Raw genomic sequence first — 7,686 nt, 5'->3', positions numbered from 1 at the left:
CCATGATATGTTGCAGCTTTAAGGCAGGGATGACTCCTGGAGTTGCTTTCTCACTGCATATGCTTTATTTCACAATCAGATCGATAACAAAAACATACAGCAGCTCCTTTCCTACTCCTAGCCCTTCGCTGCGGTGGAAAAAGAACGACTCCAATCCCCTTCAAGGAACATACGTACAAAAGAGATTTCCTGACACACCAATGAGGCGTTCAATGCCATCTTGTAAATATGAGTACTCTGGCAGAATAACAGTTTAAATGAAAAATACACCAGAACAAACAAGCAAACAAAAAAAGAAGTGTGGGGTACCTTTGAACCAATGAACAAAGTATAACAATTTATACTTTTTAACATAACCTGACCCCGTCAATATGTGATATGTCTCACAGTAATATTACCCTTATTACTCTTTTCAACACTTCATTAATTAAAATAGCATTGATAATATTTTTATAAAAATATAAAAATACTTTTAGAATGCGGCAATGGTGGAGGAGAGCGGGTTTGAAATATTACTCTTTATGGATCACAAAATAAACTTTTAAGATATTTTTAGCCGAGAACGTAGGTGTGTAAACATTAAATATCTGCTCGGTTTTTGAAGACATCATATATTTGCAAAAGTACTCTGATATTTTTGGAGCCGTCTGCTACCCACCAGCTCGATAGTTAGCTGGAAGGTCAAGGCTCACTAGAGCTGGTGAGAACAGCAAACTCCCAGCACATCATTTTCAGATCCCTGCTGTCTTTCACTACTCAGCTTAAACATGATATATAGATAACTTAAAAATTTTATTGTTTGGCTTTTTTCAGTGTTTTACTTGTTCCTGAGTAATTTGGCTGAGATTAAAGTTACAGTTTTCACAAAGTTTAATAAACATCACATAAACAGAAGTGTGAGATCGTTGAGAGGTTACGCCAGTGTCCTTTTTGTATTTTAGATAGCAAGGAGCATGTGCACAGCTGAGTTTATTAAATTCCACTGAGACAGCTGGTGACACAAGTCTGAAGGCTAGACTGTTGCATTTCACAGACTCACACTTCCGGCCTTTTCGGTCTTCAGAGGACTGGGCCCACGTAGACCATGAAGGCTGGACCCTCTGAAGGATGCAGCCCCTGAATTGGCACATGGCAAACATCTGTTTTATGCCATTTCCTTTATTTATTTTTCATTCCCATAACTCCCTGATCTCAGTTCTTTCGATACTTATTATTTATGTTTTTCCAGTGTTGCCAAAGTTCTTGGTCGTATGGATCTTTCTGATTTTCGGGTTTTCTCAGCATCATTGTCTTTATCTTACCAAACAAAGAACTTTAAGCCCATTGTTGTTGCAATTTGGTATTATGAACAAAATAAAGTTGAACTGAATTACATTTAAATGAATATATGGTGTGAAAATTAACAATTTATGAAGCAAAAAATGTTTAAAATACACTCAACTGGCAGAGAATGTTGTTTGTGTGGAGTTGTTCTTTATGTTCACCTCAAATCAACCTGAGTGTCATTTCTCTTTAGTTCTGATCTCACTGCTGAGCTGCACAACAAACCAAGGTCAGTAACCTTCTTCTGTCACAGTTTAAACCTGAGAAATGCTCACTGATATGACCTGATTGGATTCATGTTTGCAGATGTAAAATCTCAGAAAAAAAAAAAGTATAACAGATCATCAGTTTTTTTTTTTTCATTTTAACCGTCACAGCTCGTCTGACTGTGAGTCCCAGCAGCTCTCAGTTATTTAAAGGACACTTTGTGTCTCTGAGCTGTGAGGAGGACGACAGCTCTGCTGGATGGACTCTGAGGAGAAACACAAGCAAACAACAGAGGACTCAGTGTGGAAGCACATGGGGAAAACCAGCTGGTTCTTCCTGTATCATCACTATGATGCCTCATGACAGTGGAGTTTACTGGTGTGAGTCCAGAGAGGGTCCCATCAGTAACATGGTTAACCTGACAGTCACTGGTAAGCTGAGTGTGTGGAGTTAGTGTTGATGAAGCTGTGTGTAAATGGATGAAATGCTGTAGTTTGTCTCTGTGTTGAGGTGGATCAGTGATCCTGCAGAGTCCTGTCCTCCCTGTGATGGAGGGAGATGACGTCACTCTGCTCTGTAAAACAAAGACCACTCCCTCCAACCTCCCAGCTGCTTTCTATAAAGATGGCTCCCTCATCGGGAAGCAGCCTACAGGTCACATGACCATCCAGCATGTTTCCAGGTCTGATGAAGGCCTCTACAAGTGTGACATCAGCGGTCATGGAGAGTCTCCATCCAGCTGGATCACTGTCACAGGTGACACACTCACCTGTCTGTGTTTCTGCAGCTTTCAACATTCACAATGTGACGACAACTTAATGACTGTGTTTGCTTTATTTTAGGGGAACACACCACCACACCTCCACCTACATCCACACCTCCACCTACATCCACAACTCCACCTACATCCACACCTCCTCCTGGTTCCACCTCCATCACTCTTCCTCCATCACTCTCTCCTCTTGATCTCTCTGTGCTTTCATTTGTTGGATCAGTCTGTGTTGTGGTTCTACTGGTGTTACTGGTTCTGCTGGTGAGACGATGTGTTCACAGGAAACCTGAAGGTGAGACTCAGACTTCCTGATCTTTCATGTCTGAGTTTGTTTAGTAGAATAAAGTTCACATTCATTATGATCATTAAACAAAACAAATAAGAAAGGTCAGGATAGGTTAATTAAAGAATCTAAATTGCCCATAGTTGTGAATGCGTGAGTGAGAATGATTTTCTGTCTCTGTGTGTTGGCCCTGCGCCTGACTGGTAATCTGTCCAGGGTGTATCCTGCCTCTCACCCTAAGACAGCTGGGATAGGCTCCAGCGCCCCCCGCGACCCTGAAAAGATTAAGCAGAGGCAAATGGATTTATTAATTTATTAATTTAAAAAAACCAAACAAACCAAACAGTAAAACCCAAGAATCATATGACCTCCTATGAGCAATTGCTTTGGTGAAAGTGGGAAGGAAAATCTGCCTTTTATCAGGAAAGAACCTCCAGCAGAATCAGGCTCAGGGAGGGGCAGCCATCTGCCGTGATTGGTTGGGGTGAGGGGAGGCAGACAGACAGAGGCACGCTGTGGAAGAGAGGTAGAGATGTATAAGGGCTAATATTTAAATGCAGAGAGGAATAAAAGCACATAGTGAGTGAAAAAGGTGACTGACAAAGAAACACTCGTGCATCGTTGGAATCTTGCTTTTCGGCATAAGTTTGAGACAAACAGGGAAAAAAAGCTCACATATTAATTTTAATATGCGCACTGATGTAATCTGGTCAAAAATAACTAGAGGGTTTCTAAGTGTTTTAATGTTGTATTTGGGAATAGAATGGTGTGTATGTGTGAGTTTGGTGATGGAGTTTTTTATTATGGATGAATTATGAATTTTTTATGAATTATTATGTCTACTTTTTATGTTTTATGGACAACAGATGGAAATTAGCCCTTGGCTATAATCTGGTATGTTTACATTCATGTAAGTTTTTTGTTACATGTATGTTCATTAACATGCACTGTCCTAAATAAAATAAAGAGTAATAAAGAGTAAGGCCAAGGTAATGATATCAGTACGTATCTGGTTAGATACCACATGTCTGAGATTTATTGTGGGTCGAATCTCTGTTTAGAGATGTAATTCACATTATTTGGATCATTTCAGCAGATCAAGAAGGAAGTGAAGAAGATGACCTCATCACTTATGTCATCATTGAGATATCAGTTCATCAAGAACAATCTGACAAAGAAAGACGAGGTAGTATTTTTATTTTTTTTCTTTATGGTGGGCTGTGGGTCACAGGTCTGTTTTTAATATTCTTAGTAAGTATATAAATAATCTTTTCCTAAAGAAGTATTGCAAACCAATAATAAAAATGATTAAAAAAAACATGTAAACAAAGAGACATTACAATTTTATCTAAATGAAAATCTTCAACAAATATAGTTGCTAATAATAGTTTATACTTTATTGATCCCTTCTCTCTGCGTTTGACCCATTCACTCAGTGAAGCAGTGGGCAGCCACACTGGGGAGCACTGTGTAGGGACGGCATCTAGCTCAAGGGTACCTCAGGGTAGCCATTCAGTGGACTTGAACCACCAACTTTCCAATAATGGGGCGACCACTCTACCTACTGAGCTATCGCTGCCCCAAAAAGAGCTAATTGGCAGCTGAAACAGGAACACATATTTAATAGAAAGATGTGAGATATATTGCATTTATTTTATTGTGTCAAATATGAACTCCCTAATGTTCATAGCCAGGGATCCGTCTGCCAGGGCCTCCGCTCCTGGCCACTGCCAAGCACACAATGTTTCCTGACCTCTAAAGTGCCTTGTGCGGGTGGTGGTGGTGGGCATACAAAAGGGTTGACTAATGTCCCTTTTTTGGGCTATGCCCAGCCAGGCCCGATGGACCTCTGCTCAAAGGAGTTTTTGAATTGCTCTTTATCTGATCCCAGGACCAATTTAGCAGATCCTACTAATCACACACAACGTGCTCTGTTTACGGAAGTAAAAATGGCAGCTACAGAGTTAGTAGGTGTTGTTGCAGCAATATATCAATTTCTGCAGAGTCATAACCGAAAGAATTTTGACAAATTAACTAGAGAGAAAACTCCGTTTCTGTCCATTGACTCGCTCCGTCTCCAGTTTCTGCCCGGTGCTTTCTAGTTTGTCTTTTCTGGCACTGATAATTGGTAGGTACAAAAGTGACCTAGGTCGGATTTGAAAATATCGGATTTGTGCTGTTCAAACTGTCATAACATGATTGGATATGGGTCGCATAGGGTCAAAAAAAGTTAGATTTGATGCACTTTCACATTTAGTGTGAACGTAGCCTTAGAATCGAATCCCTGCTGATTGCAGATGATGTGGTTCTGTTTGCTTAATCAGGTGAGTTTTCTCCAAGGAGTGCCTCGCCTCTCCCTTAGAGATAGCGTGAGAAGTTCAGCCATCCCGGAGAGGCTCAGAGTAGAGCCACCGCTCCGCCACATTAAAAGGATCCAGTTGCGGTGGTTCGGATATCTGACAAGGATGCCTCTTGGATGAGGTGTCCCACTGGGAGTACGCCCAGGGGCAGACCCAGGATATGCTTTAGAGCAGTGGTTCTTAACCTGGGTTCGATCGAACCCTAGGGGTTCGGTGAGTCGGTCTCAGGGGTTCGGCAGAGCCTCCACCGTGACATGCACGGCTCATTTTGTGCACCAATAAAAAACATATCTATGTCTTGAATTTGAAAAAAAGCATATTTTATTTTTCACTAAAGAGGGGTTCAGTGAATGCGCATATGAAACTGGTGGGGTTCGGTACCTCCAACAAGGTTAAGAACCACTGCTTTAGAGATAATATTCCTCAGCAGTCTTTGGGAATGATGGTGTTTCCCTGGACAAACTGGAGGAGGTGGCCAAGGAGGTGGAGTTCTGGGCTTCTCTTCTTAGGGTGCTTCCCCTGCAGATAAGCAGAAATAAATGTGACAGATCAGCAAATTTCTTTAGCGAGTCTTTGATTTTAACTAATGACTCAGCCTCAGGTCCAGATGGCAGGTATGTTGTGACACTCAGAACATTATCAGTGTTGTAATTGAGCAGTAGGACCTTAGAGCAGCTCTGATTAGTCTGACATGTATCTGCTGTCTGGTTTTTGGCCCACGTCAATTTATTGCCATATTTGCATATGGTAAATGGTAAATAGCCTGTATTTGTATAGCGCTTTACTTAGTGTTTTACTTCGTCCCTATGGGCCCCAAAGCACTTTACACTACATTCAGTCATCCACCCATTCACACACACGTTCACACACTTGTGATGGCAAGCTACATTGTAACCACAGCTTCTCCTGGGCGCATTGAGAAAGGCGAGGCTGCCGGACACAGGCGCCACCAGGCCCTCTGACCACCACCAGTAGGCAACGGGTGAAGTGTCTTGCCCAAGGACACAACGACCGAGACTTTCAGTTGTTGGTTGTCGGTCGATATAAAGAAAACGACTGAATTGACAAGATGTTGTTTAATATAATAAACACACTTTTTACCGTTTCAAAGTTCGGCAAACTGTAAAACAAACTTCCTGTTGTTGATTACAGTTCATCCATCACACAGTTCATTCTCACCACAGTTTTTACTGGTTTGTCTAACAATAGTGTTCATGTTGTGAGAACGTGTTTGCTTTGTGCTCTGTGGTGAAGAGTGTCAGTCTGCAGTGGAAAAAGATGGCAGCTTTGTGGTCGTCCACCTGCATCTTTCTCAGAAACAGCCTCCAGTTCTTTGTGGTCACTCAGTGTTTCACAGCAGAGGTGTTAAGATGAGGAAAAAAAACTGTACAAAGATGCTGCGGTTTATAAAGCAGAACATCGGTGCCATGTAGCTCCTCCTGTTCATGACCCATCATATTTCTCATGTTACTGAACCGTGTGAAGAACAGAAAGAAAGTTTTACATGTTCTTGTTATTTCTTCACTATATTGGACGATAAACTCTGGGAAGTCACACAAACAGTGTTTGTGGGACAAATTCATCTGGTTACAAATGTGACCCTTGCAATGGCCGGCACTGTCATGGACTCTCGTGATGAAACATTAGAAACAGTAAAAATGTTTTGCTTTGTGTAGCTACACTGGTGTATTGTTGTAGCTTCAATGAGTTTTGTTTTCATTTTGCAGATATTTATTTTGTAGTTGTGGTCTACTCAGCAGTGAGAAGTGAAGACATCAGTTCTGGACAAACAGCCATCAGAACAAGCAGGCCCAGGTACAGCTGCTCTTTATCTTTAACTTTGCATAGAGACAAGCTAGCTGCTCATCCTGTTTGCATCCATGATGCTAAGATAAGCTGATCAAACCTCATCCTGGATCAAACTCAGAGCTCTGACCCAGTTGAACTAGAATGTGTGTGATGCAGAGAGATGGAGGTTGGAGGTCTTGACTGAACTACAAAGTTTCTAATCATGTTTCTTGTTGTTTGAACTGTGTGTGTTTGTGTTCAGACTTTAAACCAGAGCCAGACGTCGTCTACTCTTCACTGAAGTAGTCCACCAGTCCAACCACTGACATCCAGCTGCTGGTCTCTAACTGGTCCCCCAGCACCTCAGACCAGAGTAAAAAAATACATAAAACACATTTTTATATGTTTTATGTCATTTTTTGTGTATTTTTTGTTGGAATATTTAATTTTTTTTTTCAGGCTAAATGACTAATGTGCAAAGGGCCTATACACCAGTAAAGACTAGTTAGTGAAATCATAATTCAGAATGTCTTCAGAAACAAACACAATGTGGTGATAAGTATAACAAAGTTAGAAGAGATGGCGCACACATCTGCATCTGGTTAAAAGGAAAAAACACACAAACATGAAAGAGTTTGCCAGATTTGTGCTTAATGAAATAGCTGGGAGTGGAAATATGGATATTTACAGTCTTGTGCAATAAAGAATATGTGTGTTGTATCACAAGACACAGTACCAATGTGTTTCACTGAATCATCTACACAAGCATTTTGTAGAGGGTATAAGTGTTGTGGCAGTTGTTCGGCTGGAAACGACTGTGAGGGCCAAATTTCAACTTTGTCAAATATGAGTTTGGAGCTTAATCTCAAAATTGACAATGTTTTTTTTTTTCTTAAAATGGCCCCAATACTCTCTCATAGCAGCATGACAGTCGTACTAATCTATTAACAACC

At 41.0% G+C, this 7,686-nt stretch overlaps 1 long non-coding RNA gene across 1 annotated transcript; it reads left to right on the top strand.

Annotated features, from left to right (window-relative positions):
* The first annotated feature begins 485 nt into the window (after positions 1-485).
* Positions 486-7,438, top strand: LOC106674697 (low affinity immunoglobulin gamma Fc region receptor III). Its single transcript, XR_003022699.2, has 8 exons — positions 486-498; positions 1,517-1,552; positions 1,701-1,961; positions 2,041-2,286; positions 2,373-2,594; positions 3,679-3,771; positions 6,673-6,760; positions 6,996-7,438. It is a non-coding gene; the product is annotated as a low affinity immunoglobulin gamma Fc region receptor III (long non-coding RNA).
* The last annotated feature ends 248 nt before the right edge of the window (positions 7,439-7,686 follow it).

Source organism: Maylandia zebra, linkage group LG7 (assembly GCF_041146795.1).
Source record: "Maylandia zebra isolate NMK-2024a linkage group LG7, Mzebra_GT3a, whole genome shotgun sequence".
In the NCBI taxonomy this organism is placed as follows: domain Eukaryota; kingdom Metazoa; phylum Chordata; class Actinopteri; order Cichliformes; family Cichlidae; genus Maylandia; species Maylandia zebra.
The sequence above is the reverse complement of the archived record's forward strand: the minus strand, read 5'-3'. Positions and strand labels throughout refer to the sequence as shown.